At 35.9% G+C, this 22695-nt stretch overlaps 1 long non-coding RNA gene across 1 annotated transcript in view; it reads right to left on the bottom strand.

The window, feature by feature from the left end:
• The window catches only part of LOC102481157 (uncharacterized), a 75243-nt gene that overhangs the window by 38682 nt on the left and 13866 nt on the right, over nucleotides 1–22695 (bottom strand). Inside the window, exons 2-3 of the long non-coding RNA XR_337480.3 lie at nucleotides 9869–9958; nucleotides 5745–5902 (exon numbers count right to left, since the gene is read on the bottom strand). This is a non-coding gene — a long non-coding RNA (uncharacterized LOC102481157). The remainder of the gene's footprint in view (nucleotides 1–5744; nucleotides 5903–9868; nucleotides 9959–22695) is intronic.

Here is a 22695-nt window from a genome sequence, read left to right as displayed (position 1 = left end):
AATATGTCAAAAAAATCTTTGAAAAATACTTTAATCACATTTTCTCAAATTTAGAATTTTGAAAGCTTTGTTCCAACCTACCAAATCACATACAATTGGGACTCTCATGCTTGATCTCTATAATTCATAATCTGTGTTCTAATAAAGCTTCTTCCTTCATTCTTTGATTCAGTTATGTAATTAGCAAATATTCAATACCTAAGTGTCAGGCTGGGGGACTTGATAGTCCTAAACTGCTCATATATTTCATTCTAACAAGTAAGACAAGATGCTATATAAGCAGTTACAATTAAATGTGATCAGTCTTAAGAGGGAAGTACGAGGATCTAAAGAAACCCATAAGAGAAGCTAGTTTTGTTGTCAGAAATGGTCTCGTAGAGTAAGAAACTTTACACCGAAACATCATCAAAATTTTCTCAAAGAAAATGGCAAGGGAAAGGGAAGGTTTCCAAAAGCTAGGTTAGAATAACCAGCTCATGGTGGCTAAGTGAGAGAAGTCATGTCGCTTTGAATCATGCAAAGGGTTTCATTCTGTAAGGAGGGTAATCTGTAAGGAGAACTGCTAGGTGTGAATGAGGCCAGACCACATAGGCCCTTAGAATGCAGGTGGAGATAAGACTTTATCCTGAAGGAAATGGAAAGTCATTGAGGACATTTTTGTGGAGAGTCATTTGCAGATTTGTGCTTTTGAAAGAGTGCTGTGTAGTAATACAGGAAAGATGAAGGGGACACAAAACTCAGTCAGGGAGAGCATCCTGCAGGCTGTTGTAATAAAGTAAGAAGTGCTGGCTAAAGGGTAAGTAGATCGGGTTGAGAAATAGTTCAAATTTAGATTCAACATAATTTGGGGATACAGGGAAAAAATAGTGTACTATTGGGGATGACCCTCATATTTCTACTTTGGAAAAGTTGATGGATAGAAGCATAGTTTGATAAGGCAGAGAACACAAGGAACAGTATTCTCCATGCTGTTTGGTCGGGAGGTGTGACTGATTTACTTCTAGATATGTTGAAGTTTGAGAGTTCTGAAAAATTGTTGGCTCTGACTGAACAGATATCAGGAAAAAGAGGAAGGACAGCACAACCATGAGGAGGAGCTACAGACACCAAAGGAAGGGAGTGTTTTAAAAGAGAGAAATGGTACTGAATGGTGCTGCAAGGAACTTGTGAGATTTGGAGACCTATCAGTTCCTGGTGACTCTAGAGGAGGATGGATTAGAGTGTGCTCATTTTCTATCCTGAAGACAAAAAATGAAGTGAGGAAAAAAAAAAAAAAACCTTGCAAAAATGTGATCAGTGAAGAAGAGAAAGATGCTGAAACAACTGGAAGAACTGAACTGTAGATATTGTTTTTTGTCTCAGTAAGTTAGAAGTTTTATTTTCTCTTAAATTTGAGAAGTGGATATATGTTTATAAATGCACATAGAAGGGGAAGTGGAAGACTTGAAGACTGACTATACCCAGTGGTCCGAGGTCTAAGAGACGTAAAGAGAAGATGAGGGAGCCAGAGCTGGTGGCATGGTGGTTAAGGCAGCTGGGTCCCCCATGGTCACTTATGCATGCAGTTCCAGACCCTCACATCTGAAAACCCTGCTGGGCAGGTGTGCATGCAGGCCCAAAATCCAGAAAGGAAGCAGAAACAAAGAAGGGACAGCAGTATGACCAGCCTCTGTGGGAGGTGCTTTCTCACTTTCTCCCTTTCTCTCTCTCTTTCAGGGGACAGCATGTACTCTCTAAGAGAGAATGAGAACAAGAACAGAACTGGAGCTAATTACGTTTAAATAGATGTCCCTTCTCAAAACTGGTAGGCTGGAAATAACTGATTCAGAAACATCTACAGACAGATCTCACTTTGAATATCAGTACATATATCCTAAGTAATATGTCAAAAAACAGAATCAAGAAGTGCTCTAGAAGTACAGTACATCACATAAGGAACGTTATATAGGTATTAATATAATTTGTCCAATTGATAGGTAGAGGAGGAGAATTACAAAGTCATTCCATAGATCTGAAAAGACAGATAAACAAAGTAAGCATCCTTTGTAGACTTTCGTAAATGTTCACCTAAGAAAGAATGTATGGATACTGCCTTAATCTTTAAGGTGTTGTGTGTGGGGGTTGTGAGAGAGATAGAGACAGAGACACACAGAGAGAAATCACCCCCTAACTGGCATCCCACCTAATAGACACATCTGCTGAAATTCAAACAAGGAAAAAATAGTCATACTCACCAGTGCTATTTAATGAAAGAAAACATGGAGAGAGAAAAACAAACAAACAAACAACTTAGAGATGTAACACAAAAGATGATGGCAAAACTCTCCCTATTTTTAGATAAGTGATTTTATCCCTGGAAATTACTAAAAAATAAAATGGGGAAAAACACGGCAAAAGCAAGAGTTGTTAAAATAGCAAGAAATACAGTTAACTTATGGAAATTAGTAGCGTATGTAGAAATAACAAGTGAGAAGATAAAAAGAAGATACATTTATAATAGCCACAGAAAGATATCTTAGAGTAAATTGAACAAAAATATTTCAAACTTATCTAAGTGAAACTTTAAAATACTCTTCAAGTATATCTAAGAAAATGAATAAACAGAAAGACATATTACGTTGTTGGATAGAAATACTTGGTATCATGAAAATAGTAACTGTCTCTAAGTTAATTTATAAATTAATCACAATTCCAATAAAAATATCAATAGATTTGCTGCAGAAATATACAAGCTAATTCTAAGTTTATATGGGAAAAGTAAACAAGGATAAATAACCATGACAACCTTCCAAAAGAGCAGTAAGGTAGAAATGATGCTATCAGGTTTGAACATACACAAAAACAATGCTAATAACAATATAATGAAAGCCACATATATAATTTAAAAACACTTAGTAATACAACTTAAAATGTTAAAAGAAATAGGTAAAATTAATTACAAAATATATTTAAGTCTATTGATCCAAAATATTATCATTTCACAATGTAATCAATATGAAAGCAATTAATGAGACATTTAAAATTCATTTAAAGTGGGTCTTTAAAATTCAGTGTGTATTTTTTCAATTATTGCACATCTCATTTCTTACTGACCACATTTCAGATGATTTATAGACTCTCATATCAGATAGTGCAGCTCTAACAACTACAACAGTGAAATATTGGCACATGAATAAACAGAGAAATGAAACAAAATAAACAGTAGAATCAAATGGAAATGTCAATTTATTACATAAGTTTCCACCTCAAATCAGTGATACAGGGTAAGATTTTTAATAAGTGGTAGTATATTGAATAGACAAGCATAAAAAAATTTCATCCTTATTAGGTAAATTTAAATGGATCAAAGATGTAAATGTCAAAGTAAATTAGAAAAAGTACTAGGAAAATTATGGACATATTTCTGTACAACCCAGGAGCAGTAAATTTTCTCTAATAGTGATTCAAAAATCCAGAAACCAGGAAAAACATATATATAGGTAAGTTATACTACATGCTTTTTTTAAAAAAAAAGGCAAAAAGCATAAAAACTAAATGCCAAAAATTAAAGACAAAATGGTATGAAATGTCAACTGATGTCAGAACATAGGACTAAACTTCTAAATAAGTAAAGAGTTTCAAAATGCGGAAAAGAAAAACACTAGCAATGCAGTAAGAGATTGGGCAAAGAATGTGCATAGTTCTCAGTAACGAGAATACAGTTTTAAACGTGAGAATTTCTCACCTATTATGTAGACAAAATCCAAAAGCATGGTAATATACCCTGTTGTCCAAAGCTAGAAGAAAAGAGTCAATCTCATCAACGGTTGCTGGAAATACGAAGTGATATACACCCTATGGAGGGAAATTTGGCAATATCCATCAAAATGACTAACAATTTCTTCAGCCCACTTCTGAGAATCGACTCAGCTGCATTTTCATATGAGTGGAATGATAAATATTCTAGGACATCATCGCAACATTGCTCGTATTAGCAAAAACGTTGGATACAGACCATGAGTCCTTCAATAGAGAACTGTTAGGCATAAACTACAGTACATACATGCAACACCACATTACTCAACTACTAGAAAAGCAAACAAAACAGGAATGACAGTCCCTGTATGCCAACACAGAAGGAACTCCAAAATATATTTTAAGTTAAAAACTCAATCCTTTTTTTCTCCATTTCTCCATTCTATCAGGATTTGGGGCATGCATGCATATGTACTTGGCATGTTTAAGCCACCAGAGCTAATAATTGAGTTGTGGTTGCTGCATGGGATCCCACTTCTATGCACACTGCCTATAGGTCAGCCCCCACATATTTATACTAATATACTAATATATACTAATTTATACTAATATACTAATATATTTGCACAAAGAAACACCTGAAGGGTGCCCATGAAAACTGGGTGGAAAGAAATGGGGTGAATAAGGAGGAAAGTGTTGTGATTTTTATTTCAAATCATGTGAATTAACTATCGGTTAATGAAGAGATAGCAAAATGTCAGATATCTGTGTATTTGTGTGTGTGTGTGTGTGTGTGTGTGTGTGTGTGTGGTGTGTGTGCATGTACACATGGCACTTTTTGAGATCATGGGAAACAGATCATTTCTGACAATCAGGAAACTAATTGAAAGCCTGGATTCCTACAACTACCTATGTTACATTGCCTCTGATTTTTATCGATTCTACGATAGTAAATGAACATAATATTTTTCTGCATTATTATTAAAATGACACTTTAACATGTTGGATAAATTATAACTTGATATAAAATTTGATATTTAGGGAAATTTGAATTAGAGAAAAATAAAGAGAAAGATTTGAAGCAGGTGAAGATTCTTGAAAAAGTTGATATGAACAATGGGAGAAGAGTTGAAAAGAGAAAAGAACAGATAGCTCTAACATGTTAAGAGTCCAGTTGAAGTTGGTGGCCATGAATCTGTCCAGATGTAATGTTTTCCTCTGTACCTGAAAAAAAGTGTACAGAGAGGTTCATCCACTGTTGTGCTGACTTGAGAAAAGTGGACTATAATAGGGGAAGGTAGTGTAGGATTTGACTAGAAACTAATAAAATTTAATAAAGAATTCCTTTAAAAAAAAGTGTGTGCCTCAGTTTTCTCACCTGCAAGAGAAAATCATGATGCCACTGTTTTAAGCCTGTCATTTTTATTTTGAATTTATTACAGATCAAAAAATTAAAATATGACAAGAGACTTTACTTCTTTTTTTTTTCCTTTGGCTTAATTGATAGAGAGCATACATGTATTAGCCAGAAAAAGACAAAAAGAAAGAGAGCAGGAGAAAGCACCTCCCCAATGGTGTTTGGTCATGCTTCAATCCCTTCTTCTATTTCTCTACCCTGTCAGGAATTTAAGTATGCACAAACTCATGCCAGACATGGTTCTCAAGCCACTGGGATAAGGATTTGAACCCTGGTCAGTCACATGAATCTTACTTTCCTTAACCACCAGGTCACAGTGCCAGCCTCTAACATGTTGTCCTATTATTGGTCATAAGAAGAATTCTGATTTTAAAGATTTTGTAATGTGGGGGGGGAATGCATCTTAGATTTGGCTTTTATCGAATTAGTTTGTTCCTCACCATGGACCCCTGGGCCTTCTAAGTTAATATTTTTAAGACTAGATTCAAGATTTACTGTAACAAAATTTGTCCATTAATGTTCATTATCAATCCACACTCCTACCAGTAGTTACTCTAAAATAGTGAAATAAGTTGGCCCAAGTTGTACTCACCCTGAAAAGAGTAGCAAGATATTTCCATAGCTCCTTTAGACAATACATATGGACAAATGTTTCTGGTAGAACAATTATCAATCACAATGTGCTCTATCTTCTTTGTGCTTATTTGTAAATTACAGCTTATTGTGCTTATTTATGACCTTTTATAAACACTGGAAAAAATTAAGTATTAATACTAATATTCCCGAAACAAAAGAATGTGTGTAACAGAAGAAAATAGTCTTTGTCAAGTCTATCTGTATTCTTATCCCACCTTTGTTATTTTCTGTCTGGATGAATTTAGCTAAATTACTAATCTTCCCCAAACTTCAGTTTTCCAATTTGCAAAATGAGTACAATTTAATAGAATCATTACAAAGATTAAATAACACATAGTCTATGAAATAACCGAACCACAATGGGTTTGAGTGTTTGTCCCTAACCACCTACTCTGCTTTCTGCCCTGGCACCTTTAACAGTATAAGGTTATATAACAAAGTCCTAAGAAAGTTGGATCCATTACAAGACAGCTCTACAGTTACTAAGCTTACTCCCCCTAACCCAAGTAATTTAGTCACTTCCTCTTTTTTCAATATTCCATTAAAAACAGTCTTTTTCTCTTTAGTTTATGATTGATTATTTAGAAAAGGGCTGATAATGCTCTTTGTGAATATTGCTACTTATTGAATTGCAGGCGAAATAGCTGAAAACAGTCTGAGGTTTCCTAGTTGACACACAAATCGATTATAGCTCATCATTTAACAGAAACCAAATCACAGGCACAAGAAAGCCAAGTTTGCCCTCAACCTCTTTCTGATAGAAACAGGTACATATGTATTTATAAAACTGTCAGTATCTCATTGACTTGTACCACTTTTTCTTCAGTGGGTGACAAAATTGTTGCATGAAGAAGGTATGAAGAAGAGTAGAGTTTTCAATGGAAATTGTTAAAAAGGAGGATAAAGAACCTGGGGCCTTTATTCAAAGCATTGTAACAACAGATGAAATATGGCGTATCTGCATGATCCTGAAGACAAAGCACAATGAAAACAATGGCTACCAGAGGTGGTCCAGTCCAAGCAGAAGTGGACTGGCTAAGAGCAAAGGTCATGGCAACAGTTTTTTAGGATGCTCAAGGTATTTTGCTTGTTCAGCCAGGCAGAACTGTTTATGGTGCCAGGCAATCTTTCCAAGAGCTTCTGCTGGTTTTCTTGAGAGCTCCCTTAGTTCTATAGTTTTCTGGTTATATCTTCAGATATGACATTCCAGTCAAAGCCCTGGCAATAACCAGTATTTCCCATTTCTCATGCAAGGGAACAGGTATTACTGAACTTTTGCAAATAATTCTTCTGCCACAATAAGAATACTCACAAATACTTTCCAATTCCAGAGCGGTCAGGAAGAGAGAAAAGTTTATGTTTCAATTTAAAACAAACAAACATTTTAACAAATTGCTGAACCTATAAACAATCATAAGAAAGCAAAATCCTTAATTCTAGACAACAAAGTATAGCCAAAAAAATCAGTAATGTTTTCATCAAAAGTCATAACATTTAATTTCACTAGTTCAGTCTCATGTAATTAATCTCTCATCTGTTAAATTTGCAGTGTTACTATGGTCCGATCTTTCTGTTTAAATCCTCGAAGTTAACATTTGTAATTATTGATATTTCCAGACTTGTACCTACCATTAAGTTGGTTATTTTCTTGGTTGTTTTTTGTTCCCATATTTCTATCTGTGTATCTTTAGTTTTCCTGGTAAAGCACTCCCTTTAGAACTTCTTCAAGAGCTGGTTTGGTGTCAGTAAGTTCTTTCAGGTTTTGTTTACCTAAGAATGTTTTTACCTCTTCTTCCCTTATGAAGGATAATGTTGCCAGGTATAGTATTCATGGTTGAAATTTTTTTTCCATTTAACACTTTGAATATATATTCCCATTATTTCCTTGCTTGCATTGTTTCTGATGAGAAGTCTGAAGTTAGCCTGATGGGATAACCTTTGTAAGTAACCTGACATTTCTCTATTGCCAATTTTAGCATCTAGTCTTTGTCTGTAGATTTGGCCAATCTGGCTATGATGTGCCTTGAAGAAGATCTTCTTGAGTTGGTTTTATTCTCTCCTTTGTATTTCTTGGGTCTGGATATTTAGGTGCCTCTCTAGGTTTGGGAAGTATCTAGTATTTATCATATATTATGCTCAATTTGGGAAGTTATATTCTCAGTCTTTTTTTTAATATATTTATATTCATTTAGTCTAATTTGGCCAGAGAGGGACAGAGAGAGAGAGAGAGAGAGAGAGAGAGAGAGAGAAAGTGAGAAAGCAAGCCCCCAGGTCCAAGACTTGAACCATGGTCAGTCATGTGGGAGTCCAGTGTCCTTAACCACCATGCCGCCTGCTGGCCCCCATTTTCTCTGTCTTTTTGGTGATTTTTTTCTAAGTCAGAGGTTTTGTCTTCAACTTCCAAGATTTGATCTCCTGCATGGTCTAATCTGCTTTTAATACTTTTGAGGGAAGTTTTGATTTCCTGTATTGCAGCCTTCATCTTTTAACAGCTCCCTTTGATACATTTTTATAGAGTATATTTCTTCTTTCAATTTGTGGAAGCACTTCCTCACCTCCTGGAACTCATCTCTTTTCTCTTGAACCTTCTGGAGTTCATTGTCTCTCATCTCTGGCATCTTTTTTAGTTTTGTCACTATTAATATTCTGATTTCTTTATTGGACATTTCCACTAGTTCCACTGTACTGTCTGTGGGTGATAAAGAGTTGTTCTTTTCCCATGGGGGAGAGATATTTTCTTGGTTTTTCATATTTCTTGTGCCTCTGTGGTGGTTTCTAGTCATTTGATGGATTATATATTTCTTCCTAATTTCTTGGAGTTAATTATGAGTGTTCAGAAGTGTGCAGGAGGAAGTGATCCACAAGGGGTGCAGGTGTGTCCTGACATGTTCAGTGACCAAGATCTTGGGCATGCACGCACACGTGCCCAGTGTGAGTTTAAGCCACTCTGCAGTTCTGTTTCCCTGATCCTCATCAAGTTATATGTGCTTTTGGCTTTGGAACTGGATATTATAAAGTCCTCACAGTTTGTAGGGAATAGGTATACCTGGGCTGAGCTGTGGGATTTCAACTGAGAATTCAGAGGTGTGTGGGAGGAGATGAGACTTGCTCTCTCTGCAGCTCTGTACTTCTCCCTGCTGCTCAGTCTTCAGTCTATCTTCTCTTAATTTTAGTCATTTGGTGGGGTATTTACTTTTGACTTATTGGTTAAAGAATGTTTCTGCAACAGTAAGATCATGTATGGGACCAGCAGATAGTGAAATGGCTATGTCGCTGGACTCCCATGTAATTGACTGCAGTTCAAGTCCTGGACCCAGTGGCTTAAACTCACACTGGGCACGTGTGCGTGCGTGCCCAAGATCTTGGTCACTGAACGTGTCAGGACACACCTGCATCTGTATTTCTTTAGTTAATAATGTAACTAAGACTGCATTGACATGGTTAAATTCCTAGGGTCCTCAGAGGACTCTTGGTTCTTTAAGGATGGACTGAACATCTGGTATCATCATTTATAAAAGTATCTTGAACTTGGTGAAACTTATTTTGAGGAATAAAGCTTACTTTTTTATCTTTTAAGTTCATTTTGAAGTCCCCTTGTATAGTTAATAATTTAGTTACCGGGCAGGTATTTGGAACATGGTTTTTACACATATCAATAAAGAGGCCATTTCTAAGAAATATGGAAATTATCTTTCTGTGACAGAATCATTAGCACAGCCTCACAGACATAGCTGCAGCTTCCCCAACCTACTATCATACAGAGTATCATTTGTTATATTGCAATAGATGCATGATTTTTTAGTAAAAGAACATTGAATAGGAAAAAGATAATCTAGGCCCAAGTCCTAGTTGTACCATAGATTAACCATGTAACATTGGATGAAAATTTTAACCTCTCTAGGCTACAATTTCTCCTTGGATAAACAGATAAAGTTTCACCAGACAGTTTTTTAAGTTGACCAGCTATAAAGTATACAATTCTAAGTTACTATAACCAACAGCATTTGTAGATCGAAATTAATTGAAGCTTTAGTTTTAGAGTACTGCTCAGCAACTGTAGAAAAAAATCCAGATTCTTACCTGCTACAGAAAGATGACACCTCGTATGCTTCTCAGAACAATGTTTCTGCAAAATGTCTCAGGGAAGCAACTATTCTGGGAGATACTTTCCTTTTGCAAGTGGAACAAATACAGAAAGATCAGACAAATAGTAATGGCCCATACGTACAAAACTAACACTGAAGATGAGCTTGGAGAATCCTTTCAACTTATCTCTATTTGAGAGAAAATTATTTCTAAAATTCTTTCAGCTCGTAAATAAATTTTAACTAGAGGAATGTACAGAAACAGACTGGAAGTGTTGCCCCAAGAATTCAGAATTCCTGTTTTTTAATGTACTCATATCATTTCAGATAACAAGAACTAAAAATGATCTGTGTTAGCCAATATTCATTTGTGCCATAAACATCACTGAATCTCCTTATTCTGTAGCTGTCCAAACACTAATCGAGAACTTAAAATATAGACAATTCCTGAATAAGCCAAGTATTTCTAATTAGCCTCAGGATAGGCTGTGGCATCAGTCAAAGTGCCCTGTATCTAGAGTCAGATATCCTGTGTTTACAATCTATTTCTTAGCTGTGTGACTCTGGACAAACCATTAACCCCTCTGAGCTGCAGTGTCCTGCTCTTTAAAAATGGAACGATGATACCTGACCAGTTTGTCAAGGACAGTGTGAGAATCAGATCAGAGAATTCCACTGAAGGATCTTTACAAATGGTCACTACCCAGAGAAAAGGAACAGTTAAGGGGCGTAGAAAATCCTCAAACCAGTGCAATGATTGCCAGTTGGCAGTATGTTCATGAAGCCGTAAGGTTTGAGATGGAAGTGATCAACCCCAGAACTAGACTCGGTGCTTCCTTTCATTAGATGATCATATTTCCATTTCCTTTTCTCAGCTCTACTTTTCATACCATGTGGCCTCCTCATTCCCGTGTTCAGAAACTGAGCCAATAAACATTCAGTGAGTATTTAGTGAACACAAAAGGTATGGATGATCAAAACCTGGTCCCCAGCCCAAGAAGACCACAGTCTCCTGGAGGTCATAAACAAGCCATCATAAGGCAAGGAGAAACAGCAATAATGGTACCATGGTCAGAGTCCCACGGGAGCAGAAAGGAGAGCAACTACCTTCTCTGAAGGACAGAGAAAGACTCAGGAATGGCCTCACAAAGGAATCAGATGCATTTGAACTAAATATTGAAGGCTGGGACTTTTTCTAGGAAGACAAGGACACCTAATAAAAACCATAAGATCATAAATTACGTAAAGAACTTCAATTAATAATGATTAAAGGTAATATTAAGAGCTCATGTCTACATGCATGTGCTATATGGTGTGGAAGGAGTTTAGACTCTATATTCTAAAAGAGAGGGAAGTTATTTTTCAAACTATTTAGGATATTTCACATACCAAACAGTCAATTCCTGATTTTTCTAAATTTACATGATCTTTTGGCAAATTAATGTCTCTAATTGGCTCCTTGGTGCCATAATACCCTCCAATGAAAATTTACCCCAAGGCTATGCATTTAATAGTTTTTAAAATGCACCCTTTGGTTAGTTTTGAAGACAGAATAATTAATAATTAACTATTAGCAAATAGAAGTTGGAATAATTTAACAATAATACATTTTAGGAGTCTAGTCTATAAGGTGTTCAGTCTTTAGGAAAATGCAAATAAAATGTTAGCTATTGGAAACCTTAACAATTTAACTTGCTCTTTCTCTGACATCGGTGAAAGGGTATTATTTATCACACTAAGTATATATTATAATCTTCTATTGATAGTAAAAGATCAAAGATTACCTTGCATCAAACAGAATTATGATGCCATAACATTTTATCTTGTTACAGCTGATATCAATCACTAGGTGACAGTGAGCTACAGAGCAGATTTCTCAGTCAGTATCCCTGACATGCTTACACATCTGAAATATAGCAACCGACTTCTATGTACTTTGGTTGTGAAAGTAAAATCATAGCCTACATAAATAAGGGGCCGACTGCTAATCTCATGCAAGTTGCTAAATATCCTCTTGTTTCTCAGGATCTAGCTAGAATTCTTACCGACAGTCTCATCAAAAGACATAAAAAGGAGTGTCATTGTTTTAAGGAGAAAGTGGTAACATCCTTAGTCACAACATTAGGGCAAAGACCCCTCCTTGGTAGAACTCTGTAGAGACACATATATTCCCACTCTTTCATCAGAGAGCTACACAAGGCCCTAACTGAAGTCACAAATCTCCCAAGCAAATCCTCTTTCTCAGGCAAGGTCATACCCTCTTTCCTGTGTCTGTTTTGAGTTATATCATAGGCTCATTTGATGGGTAATTTGGGCCAACTTTCCCCCTACTCATGGTTTTGTAACTGTATGTGACTTTTCCTTCCTGCTCATTATGTTGGTGGCTTTGCTTTTTAGAAAAAGATACAACAAGTTCATGGAGTTTTTGCAATGTTCAGTATGCATTCAACTTTCTCAAGTACAATACAGTCACTCACTGAGGAAGGATATTTGGATCAATGATGGACTGTATAAATGGAGTGGCCTTCTAAGTTTAGACCATAGAACCCAGGTGTATAGCAATCTATACAAAATAGGTTTGCATGAGTACAGTCTATCATGTTCACACAATGACAACATTGTCTAACAACTTGCTTCTCAATATATCCCTATTGATAAACTAACAGGTGACTGTACTTAAGGTACAGAGAGGAAAATATTTTAGTTACAGAATCATTTTCATCTTAACATACAAATTTTACAGCATGCGGGTTCATGTAAAAAAAAAAAGCATATTCATTTCTTTGTCATACCTGCCTCTTTCTTAATATTTATTTAAACAGAATGTCAGAACAAAAAGAGTTTTATTATAAATCCCAAATTTTAACCTTCTCAAAGACTGACTGGATATTAAAGTACTAAGCATTTGAAAATTATTCCATTATTTATATTAATCGTAACAGTTGCCTACCTGTAAGTCATAAAATTATTTGCTTGAAAAATTTTTTTCCTGTGTCAAGATGGTCATATACTACATCATAGAGAACACAGCAAGCCCTTCTCAAACTTGCAAAATTATTGGATGAGGACATTCATTTTTATGCAAACTATATGCATATTCATATAAAACAGTTTGGAAAATGTATCAGATATAATTAGCATGTTTATGAATCTATTTGCTCTGCTATTAAGTAACAAATTTGTAGTAACCATGGCAACTGCAACATCACAGGCACAAGTTCTATTTTTGTAATAACATGAGTACTTTTCTTAAAGCAACATTCAAGCTCAAACCCTACATTTTAAAAATATTAAAAGAAGGGTTTTTAAAGCATATAAATTCATTTTTTATGTAAAGGCACATTTTATAGTTTGAGTTTGTTTTAAATTAGAAGCTGTGTTTTTTAATGTGTGTCATATCTATGTCTGTGGATGTCTGTCTGCCAAAACATTTAAGCATAAATGGAAAAACACATGGAATATTAGAAGCATATTAACACATGTGGTTATAATATTGTTAACTCTATAAAATTCCAACTTTGTTTGAAGCTGTACAAATAATTAGTTTTCCAAATTTTTAAAATAAAAATGAAAGTCAGCCCAGCTGCAGTGATGCAGGAGGCAGTGGTGTTGGCATACTGATCTATAGTACAGGAAGCCACATGGCTAACTGTGGCTTTGGATCACAAGTCCACCTGAAACATGCCATGCTTGAGCACAGTTGAGATTCTGACTAGCTGGAGGGCAGGGCTGGAGAGAGGAGTTCACAGAGTAAAGAGATCTTTCAAATGCACATTTCTCTCTCTTTCTCTTGCACATGCTCTCTCTTCTCATAAAAGAAATAAAATAAATTTACAAAATCTTTTTTTTAAGAGAGGATTTTGCTATAGGGCACGTGCACTCACCAGAGAGACAGAGAGACAGAGAGCGAGAAATCAACCCCCGGGGGGATGGCCATGCCACAATCCCTTCTCCTCCATTCTCCTCTTGGGATCTTGGGCACGCATGCACACGTGCACAGCGTGAGTTTAAGCCACCAGGTCCGGGACTCAAACCGCGGTCGACTACATGAGAGTCTAGCGACATAGCCATTATGCTAACTGCTGGTCCCCAAAATCATGTTTTAAAAGAAAATAAAATATGGTTTCCATGTAATTTTACTTAAATGTCTTCTTTAATCTTTACCATTATGCTTTATCTAAACCTAAACAATACTTTTCACCATAACCAATTAAACAAGGCTTTGTTTTGATCAATACTTTGTTAAAAGAAATTAAGTGACCTATTCCTTGTTTTTATTATCTTAGAATCTCTACTTCTAAACATGTTACTCTGGACATTACATGAAACCTTTACAAACTTGATTTTGTTCCCCTATAATAAAAAGATAATAATAATACCATCATTACAGAATTGTTAAAAAAGTAAAAATATGAAAATGCCAGTATAACAGTGATCCTAAATCTTCTCAGCACCAGGAACGAGCCTCTTGGAAGACAAACCTTCCACACACGAGAGTGAGGGTGGTTACTGGTGCCAGGATGACCCAAGCACACCACATTCACTGTGCACCCCATGTCTACCACTATCACATTGTAATACACAATGAAACAATCACACAAACATAAGGTTCACACTCCCATAAGAATCCAATACCACTAATGATTCGACAAGTGACAGAGTTCACATGGCAATGTCAGTGAAGGGGAGTGGCTGCAAACACAGAAGAAATTTTGTGTATTTTCCTGCTGCTTACCTACTGCTGCATGGCCAGGGGGCAAGGAATGGGGCAGAAGTCATTTACTAGCACTGGGCTGCACCTCAGGGGTTGGAGACCACTGACGTACAGTGTAAGTTTTCGTATGCTTTTAAAATTACAATTCTATGTTCAAATGCATTTTGCCATAAACAGCAAATGTAACTCTGAAATCAACAGTTACAAGTTACAGGGACCAGCATATAGTTTAATGGCTATGTTGCTGGACTCCCATGTAGTCGATTGTGGTTCAAGTCCCAGATACAGTGGCTTGAACTCATGCCGGGCGCATGTGCATACATGCCCAAGATCCTGAGAGAATGGAGGAGAAGGGATTGTAGCATGGCCATCCCGCCAGAGGGTGATTTCTCGCTTTCTGTCTCTCTGTCTCTCTCTGTCTTTCTGGCGAGTGCACCTGCCCTATAGCAAAAAACTCTCAAAAACAAACAAACAAACAAATAAAAAAGTTACAAGTATCATAACATTCACAAATACCTAAAATTGATATTTTCTGAAAATAGGTTATAAATAAAAAGGGTGTCAGGGATTGGGATAACGATTTTGAGAGAGGGGATTGCGAAAATAAATACTTTTCTGTTTTTAAAAACTATTTAGCCTAGATTTAACCCATTAATCAATCTCTTAATGAGTCTCATTTTTCTCAACTGCATGTGGTAATAATGCCAACTTCTTTGGATTTTTGCATGAATAAATACAAAGCAGTCATCACAGTCTTTGAAACATATTTCTCAGTAAAGGTAGTTTACTTAATCCCCTTCATTTTAAAATTCTATTCACTCAGGGAAATAGAGGGGTCTAAAGAGAAATTAATATGTTCACATGACTTTGGCTGTTTAGCTAAGTGTTCTGTATGAAGAAAACAGTGGAAGGGAGTTTCTCCAGTCAGATGGTAGGAAATAGTGGTTGAGCCAGGAGTTTGCAAAAAATGGCTTCGATCTGAGCTGAGAAGGGAAAAGTTTTATTACACATGGAAAGGTCTTGCTTATTTGCAGGAAAAAAAAGGGGGACACAAATTCAAACTAGAAAGCAAATAGTAAAAAGAAACACAGAGAATCTGAACATTGGGACCAGCAAAGAAAAGAAGAACCCAGGGAAGATGGAATGAACTTGTGCATTTGTAACTGTCCCCATCTTCCTATAGGTTCAATCCTTTCCTGACCATTAGTTTAAAACATTTCAGAGGGCTAGTCAGTGCTGTGGTGGTTAAGACAGCTGGATCCAACATGACCTACCCATGGTTCAAGTCCTGGGCCTGGCAGCTTGAGAAATGTGGGGCACATGTGCATGTATGCCCAAAACCCTTAGAAGAGAATGGAGGAGAAGGGATTGCAGTGTGTTCATCCTAACCCCTGGGGAAGTGGGAGGGCACAAGGGGTAGAGGGAGGATTTCTCACATTTTCTCTCTCTTTGTTTCTCTCTGGTGTGCACATGCATTATAACACTAGCAACAACAAAATCCAGCCCCATTTTAGGCATCTCTGTTCCCTCTTATTCTGTTCTGTGTTCTTCATAGCACTTATCACATTGGAATATGTTACATAATTTACTTATTCATCATAGTTAATGTCTGCCTTTACTTGCTAGGATGTAAACTCCAGAAACTTGCGTTCCTACCTTCTCTGCTATGTCTTCAGTGCCTGGCTGACCCTAGTGAACTATGTTTGAAAGAATAAAGATTTAGCATGGTGTTTGATTCCTAACATACATACAAGAAAAAAAAATTTTTTTTTCATTTTTTTCCTCAGACCTTCTAAATTTAAGGTCTTTCTGAAGGTGTTAATAATGAAAATAAGAAAAGTCTACCTTACTGTCTTTAGGAAAAAGAAACAATTTTGCTTAGATCAACCTCTAAAAAACAGTTTAAACAGAAATGCTTCCTCAGTCTTGCAAGAGACTATGTGGATGACTACAAGTTCATCCATTAGATTATTTGATCAACCAGTTCATTTGTTAAAGCAAATACTCAACTATCCAAATAAGGTGATGGTTTTGTCTATTTCTGTAAATTACACACACACACACACACATACACACACACACACACACACACACACACGTCTCTATTCCTTTACATTCTAGTCTTTATGCAGAAAAATGAATAATTTGAGATGCCCTTCCCTTTAACAGTATAGCTAGCTATTCCAAGACAGTTGCTTACTCTAGAGTAGATACTCATTTTCATTGATTTGTTATCATTTAAAAATTTAGGGAGAAAATAAATGATGATGGTAAGTGTGAATGGGTTTAATCTATCTCAGCCAATGCAGTACCCATAAATTATTTCTAGTCAAAGTCAACATTTGTCAAGCTGACCTATCTTGTCTTATATAGTGTATGTATTTTAGAAGCACAGAAATATGAGTCATTTGTTGAGCAATAATGTAATTAGTGATGTACTAAACACGACTTACAACCTTCCTAATGATGGAAGATACAAGATGTAAAACTGGCAAAGGAGTGAGCAGTGTCTGTATCTCACAAAGAGCTGGAGATGCAATGGCTTGGCCAGGACTCTTAGAAGTTGTTGATGCACTCCAGATCAAACTGCATGGTTAGTGAAACGAGAGGATCATAAGCTAACCAGTTGCCTTTTTAGGAAATTTCTTATAGGAAATTTAAAAAGAAAATTTTTACTCCAGTTCCATACACCAAAGAGAATGGGGAAGATCTGGATGCTCACAGAACTACTTTTATTTCAGATAGCTCAACAGAGCTGAACACTGACTGAAAGCATGTATTATGATGGTTGAAAAGGATTTCATTCAGTTAAGCTGTATTGTCAACTGCTCTAATGAAAACACTTCAAATGCATCATGTCCCCACTTAATGTTTATTCATTCCATCTAGGGAAAATATGTTGCTAAGGTTAAATTTTAAAATAACATTATACTTTGTAAACAATTAGCAGTTCAAAAATGAGAGCCTAGAAGCAAAAGACCTATGGGCAAGTAGAAAAATAGGCTTCAATTTCTTCTCATGTTATGGTGAAGACTGCTTCAAAATTCTTATCCACAAACAGAATTGCTGCCAGGTCCATCTGCACTGTTTTCTAGTGTCCTTTCTCTCTTGCCTTTAAATGTGATTTTGATTTTTTTCTTTCCAGCCGAACATGAGCAAAATCTATTCTGCTTAACCCATACTATTTCCCAGTATAGGCCATAAAACTCCCAAAACACTTCTCTAGGTTCTCCATACCCTACTTCTCTTGGGTAGGAATAATGATGGTTTTGAAAACTACCATGTGTTTAAGATGGTATGGTTATTGTCATCCTGGGTTCTGAAATGATACCCATTCATTCAAGAAACAGACAATGAGTATGTCATATGCTACCAGGTACCATGTGATTGTAATATTTAGAGACCCAGATTTGTTCATTCAAAATAAATAAATTATTTCAATACATTTAATTGTGCCACTCAAAAGTGTGACATCATATTTAATGTTGTGAAAAATGAATGTGACATCAATTAAACTGAAAAAAAAATGCATGGTACAAAATAATCTCTTGATGTTTTTTATCTAATTTTTTTGTGATGTCACAAGAGTTGGATAGGTTCTCTCACCATCTACTCCAATCCCCTCAAGCTGCAGAGCTTCAAAACTAAAAAGGACCTATCCTCTATTCCCTTGTAGCTGGGTCTCCAGGTGTGATTTGGATTTCTCTTTGATTTGGAAGGCAGTTGCGCAGGCAGAGGAGAGCAGCAGGGGCAAGGTGGGCGTCTACATTCTGCATTCTTCTGATAGCAGCAGCCACAGTAGTTCTCTTGGTTCTGCTGTGGTTTGAAGTCATTTCTGAAAGCTTAGAATACAAGCTGTTTTTCAGCCTTCCAAAAAATGTGATCTATCTATTTTTCTCCAGTAAAGTATCTTGTGCTTAAACTTGCTAAAACGGCGTGTTTGTGTGTGTGTGTGTGTGTGTGTGCGTGTGTGTATACAGTGTTATATCTGAATTTCTGGATTAAAGGCTATTAAAACAATTTGAATCTAATCCATAAATTATTGATAATTATTGTTATTTTGATTATATACAAAAGGTTTAGTCTCCCTAGGCTTAATGCTACATTTAATGTTCTAGTTGTTCCTGAAATTATCCTTTAACTATAGTCTCTTCTTACATCATTATTTTGATCATAAGAAATCATTAAAATTGTAATTTCTCTGAAAGTGCTATTACATAAAATATTTATATTCAAAACATTAACTACATTTTAAAAACATGTGACTAAATGATTTATTGCCCTTCACAAAAAAAAAAAAAAACAATAATACAAATTATAAGCTTTAAAGTTTGGCACTGTCACTGGTCCCAGAGGAGCCAAATCAGTTAAATATTCTAAATAATTTTAAAGACTTTTTCTGTAAAGACAAAAATAATACAAAAAACTCTTCAAACTATATATTTATATATTATATATAAATACAGCTCTTATAATAGAATTTACTGTTATTAAACAGACATTTCTTTTGCACAGATATATGGTTTTGATCTTAGTGCAAAATATACTGGCTTTCCCAGCATAATTACTGGCAAACTTCTTAAGATTTACACATATTGAGGTCAGCCAGGTGGCATGGAGGTTAAGGCAGCTGGATTTGATATGGTCAACTCTGTGGTTTGAGTCCTGGACCTGGTGGCTTAAATAACACACTGGGCACATGTATATGTGTGCCCAAAATTCCCAAGAGAACAATGGAGAAGAGAGACTGGCTCTGTCTCTCTCCTGCAAATGCATGTGTCCTATAGAAAACACACACACAATCTTTTTTTAATGATTATTTTTAAGTGGCTCAGATTTGGTGTACCTTGTGATTTTTGTTCTTTTATGGTTTTTGCCATAGGGCATGTGTGTTCGCTGGAGAGAAACAGAGAGACAGTGAGAAGGAAATTGAGAAATCATCCCCAGGGGGATGGCCATGCTGCAATTCCTCCTCCTCTAATCTCCTCCTGGGATTTTGGGCATGCACGCACACATGTCAGGTGTAATTTTCAAGTCACCAGGTCTAGGACTTAAATTGCAGTCACTCATGTGAGAGTCCAGTGCCGTAACTACTACACCACTTTCTGCCTGCCCCCCCAATGTAAATAAAATACTCCATTGGTATTTTTCAATGAGAAATATATGACCACATCTTCCTGTTGGAAATTGACAGGCACTCAATAAAGTAAAATATTAATAATAATATTAATTGAAATAAAGTCCTTTATAAAACAAAACCTCTACAACACCTGTAATTCCATAGTTTCTACCATGTACTTAAAAGAACTCATGTATTAAGGAAAAAAAATGCTACATTTCACAACATTATTTAAATATTGTATAACTAGAAATACACTTATTCCACGTACGTTTATAAATCTATTTTTTTCATTGGTTTAATCATTGAGTATGTATTATTGTCTACTTTGAACCATTTATTTTCCCTCAACAGTTTTGCAGTGGTGAACAAGAGAGTTATAGTCCCATGGATTTGATAAGCTAAAGGGTGAGAGAAACAAGAAGCGTGGAACAGGCAAATAAACATAAAATTATAAGTTCAGAAAATGCTGACCAAGACACTATACTAAAAGGTGCGGCCTAGATCAGGATCTGCTTAAATAGCATGGTCAGAAAAGGCTCTCTGGAGAGACGTTGTCTTAGCAGAGACCTGAAGCTGGAAGAGAAGCCAACCATACAAACATGAGATGAAAGGACTTCCCTACAAAGGAAATCAACCCTGTGCTGATACTAGGATAAGAATAAATTAGCTTGGTGGGTTGAAGAAATTAAATACGGGGACCAGCAGTTAGTGTAATGGCTATGTCGCTGGACTCCCATGTAGTCGACCACAGTTCGAGTCCTGGACCCAGTGGCTTAAACTCATGCGGGGCACGTGTGCATGCATGCCTAAGATCCCAAGAGGAGAATGGAGGAGAAGGGACTGTGGCGTGGCCATCCCCTCTGGGGGGTGATTTCTCACTTTCTGTCTCTGTCTCTCTCTGTCTTTCTGGTGAGCACACGTGCCCTATAGCGAATCTCTCTCAAAAAAAAGAAAAAAAGTGAAATACATTATTAAATCATAACAATTTATACATATGTGTGTACACATAATTATATATGCATACATCTATGTATGTATAGTTTAAAATATATACATAAGTATATATAATTTGAAATACAACTGAGTTTATAATAAAAATTGACCTATGCTGTAAAATTTTCCCCAACTCCAAAATGTTTACCCCACACTTGCTTGAATAATAAAACTTCCTTTATTCTTTGTCTACATGTTTATAGGATGTTGAGAGGGATGGATGGATGAAGACCAGAAGGGAAGAGAGAGATTTATACTGATCATGTCATCAGAGAGCTTATACTTCAGAATAAAATGCTAGATTTTTTCCATTTAAAAGAAAATATATAATTCTGAAATGAAATGAATACAAATTATGATCTCACACCTAACAAAATCTCTACTGGTAGAGTTTAATTTAACTTAATTAAACTTAATTAACTACTGAATTTTATTTTATATTAATCATTTCTTCTAGAACTCTGTAGTTTCTGGATTCCGCTGTTTTCCTCATTCATTTTCGATCATGCTCTTGCCAGAGAACAATGTCACCATGCTTGTGACATGTTCGTAGTGATTACTCCAATATTTTAAGCGTCTTGTACAAATAAACTAATCAGGAAAGGAAAAAAATCACAGGTTCCTTGAGAATGTTTGTAAAGCATACCCATTATTGCTGAACCATGAGGTCGTGATCTCCTGAGTCCCATAGGCTGCTCCCAGGTCAGCTGCTCTGGGCTGGGACTCCCTCTCAGTGCTTCCACCACTGGTCTTTGTTCACCTCCTCAAGTGTGATGTGACTACCTTTTTACACAAATATTCCTAAATATGTATACAGATGCGTGTACATCTGTATACATGAATAATTCACTTAACTATAATTCAATTAATTAACAGGGTCTAAATTAATTTAGATGAAAATGCAGTATTCTAGTAACTTTTTTATGATAATGGAAATATAATGTTTTTATTGAATTTAACTGATTAGTGAACACTTTCTTTTTTTATTTTCCAAAGTAGAAATGTCTTTTTATTTGTAAGTAGTCTAATGTTTATTATATAAAGAAAAAGAAAATCACATAGTCCTACAATCTACTTACAATGGGAGTGAATAATGCACATGGCCTTCCAGACAATTTTCTATGCAAATATACTTATTTTAAATAAAAATAGTATAGTACTATTCAGTATTGTTCTGTGGCTTTCTTTTACAGCTTAAAAATATGAGAGGATTTTGGTGGCCAACAGGTGGAGTGGTGGTTATGAGCACTGGATTTCCACATGGCCAATGGCAGTTCAAGTCCTGGACCTGGTGACGTTCTTTCTCACTTTCCTTCTCTTTCTCTCTTTCTCTCTCTGTCCCTCTGTAGTCAAATTAAAATAAGTAAATAAAGTTAAATAATATAATTCTTAAAAAAATAAGTAAATAAATATATGAGGGGATTGCAAAAAATCATGAAAAAATCAATTAAAGAATTTATTTTGGTATAAAATTTTTCAAATCTACTCATAATTTTTTTTATAATACCCATTTTCTCTGAACCTTTTGAAGTCCCTTTCTATATCATGTATGTAATTAAGTGGAGACACATTAATCAAGAGGATTTGTGACAAGTTTTGCTTTATGTATCAAATATTGTATGTGCTCTTAATCTTTTTTTGAGATAATTTCCCACAATTGCCATGATGTACTCCCAAAGCAATTAAAACAAACAAGCAACAGCAAAAAAATGAATGTGTCACAGGAGACATTGTGGGTCCCTGTAGTATAATGAGTCACATAGGTCTTAATTTCTCCAGGCTATGTCCAATGGACCACAGAGATCAACAAAGAGAGCAAGTGAAACTACTCATCATTCAGGCCTAAAGAATAACTAGGACAGAAGGAACACTACTGGTTTCAAACTCTTACATCAGCATAGAAATTAACACCCCAATCTAGCAAGGCAGCTCCTGAACCCATATCAAGTATAGACTCTATACATGAAAAGGGAGAAGAGAGAGCAGGACTGGA

Source organism: Tupaia chinensis, unplaced genomic scaffold (genome assembly GCF_000334495.1).
Source record: "Tupaia chinensis unplaced genomic scaffold, TupChi_1.0 Scaffold146687_1, whole genome shotgun sequence".
NCBI classification, from domain to species: domain Eukaryota; kingdom Metazoa; phylum Chordata; class Mammalia; order Scandentia; family Tupaiidae; genus Tupaia; species Tupaia belangeri.
This window is presented reverse-complemented; position numbering and strand designations above follow the sequence as displayed.